Source organism: Colobus angolensis, unplaced genomic scaffold, assembly GCF_000951035.1.
Source record: "Colobus angolensis palliatus isolate OR3802 unplaced genomic scaffold, Cang.pa_1.0 Scaffold117, whole genome shotgun sequence".
NCBI classification, from domain to species: domain Eukaryota; kingdom Metazoa; phylum Chordata; class Mammalia; order Primates; family Cercopithecidae; genus Colobus; species Colobus angolensis.
Window position 1 is genome coordinate 4,112,132 of NW_012112808.1, and position 1,830 is coordinate 4,113,961.

Here is a 1,830-nt window from a genome sequence, read left to right on the forward strand (position 1 = left end):
GGTGCCCACCACCACACCCGGCTAATTTTTGTATTTTTAGTAGAGATGGGGTTTCACCATGTTGGCTAGGCTGGTCTTAAACTCCTGACCTCAGGTGATCCACCCACCTCAGCCTCCCCAAAGTGCTGGGATTACAGGCGTGGGCCACTGCATCCGGCCAACTATAATCATTTTAAAAGCATATATTGTTTTGCAACACCAGGACATCTGGACATTTTTTCTGTCATAGTTTATCCTTGCAGGCATTGTTAAGCTGTTTCCTCAGCTGTAAACATCATATAACCACAGGTCATGATAGACAAGAAATGTACCTTGACAGTTTTAAGATGGAGTTAATTTTAAAATGGTGCCACTCTGGCTCTCCTATGCTCCTGCTTCCCTGACATGATGACATGCAATCCAGAGGCAGGCAGTTCAGGGTGAGTATGGTGGAGCCTTCGGTCCCAGGTTCATTCCAACTCTTCACTCTGCTGGCTTTAGTATGTGGCTTAGCGCCTGTATTAGGCCATATTTGCATTGCTATGAATACCTTAGACTGGGTAATTTATAAAGAAAAGAGGTTTAGTTGGCTCACGGTTCTGCAGGCTGTACAGGAAGCATGGCACCAGCATCTGCTCAGCTTCTGGGGAGACCTCAGGGAGTTTTTACTCACGGTAGAAGGCAAAGGGGGAGCTGTCAGGTCACACGGTGAGAGTGGGAGGAAGGCGGGGAGGTGCCACACACTTTTAAATGACCAGATCTCACAAGAGTTCATTCATTGTCACAAAGACAGCACCAGGGAGATGGTGCTAAGCCATTTATGACCGATTCACACCCACAATCCAATCACCTCCGACCAGGCCCCTCTTCTAACATTGGGGATTACAATGCAACTTGAAATTTAGAGGCGATAACATCCAAACTATATAAGTGCTCAAGCTCACAGATGGCTGCTACCCTTAAGCTTCACGTCTGTACCTGAAATCACTTGTACATCTACACCACCAATCTCAATTCATTTATTTATTCAACAAATATGTATTGACAACCTACTCTGCACCAACACTCTTCTGGCCCTGGAATACAGAAGTGAAAAAAATAAAATAAGGCCGGGTGCGATGGCTCACACCTGTAATCCCAGCACTTTGAGAGGCCGAGGCAGGTGGATCACCTGAGGTCAGGAGTTCAAGACCAGCCTGACCACCCCGTCTCTACTAAAAATACAAAAACATGGTACAACAGTTATGGCGGCAAGGGAAACAGGCCCTTGAAAAGAAGTTGGAAAAGGGAAAAGATGAGGATCCTCAAGAAGGCGGTTCGGGCAACACCAAGCCTCCAGCAGTGGGAAGATCAAAATGTCAAGGTGACATCAATGCTGCTTTGGGTGGCAAGGCTCTACAGCAGGGATTTCCACAACTGAATTCACAAGAAAGCCCCTTAGGTAACTCCGATATGCAGCAAGATTTTGGAACTGGAGCTATTGAAAACCTCGTTGAAGATTAATTAATGCAAGAACCAGAGGAATCAGGATAGTATTGAAGCTTCTTCAAGCAAAACATTTTATTTCCAGCAGCATGTGGAAAAACATATTATAGATGTCTGTATAAAATATCTAAAACAGCCATCAGAAATTTGGGATGTAATGTTTTTAATAAACCATAGAGTGCCTGTTTTAAAGATGTTGAAGTCCTGGAGTAACTAAAAAGGATAGATGAAATGAGTAAATCTGTAGACACAGTGACACTTTTGTCAATTCTTGAATCATACTTTAAATTATTTGAGTAATAAATGTGGCCAGTGACTTCCAGATATTGAAGGAGCTACAATCAGAGTGTGTATGTGTGTGTGTGT

At 43.8% G+C, this 1,830-nt stretch overlaps 1 protein-coding gene across 2 annotated transcripts in view; it reads right to left on the reverse strand.

Moving 5' to 3' along the window:
- Positions 1-1,830, reverse strand: part of BFSP1 (beaded filament structural protein 1, filensin) — an 85,425-nt gene that overhangs the window by 65,783 nt on the left and 17,812 nt on the right. The window lies entirely within an intron of this gene.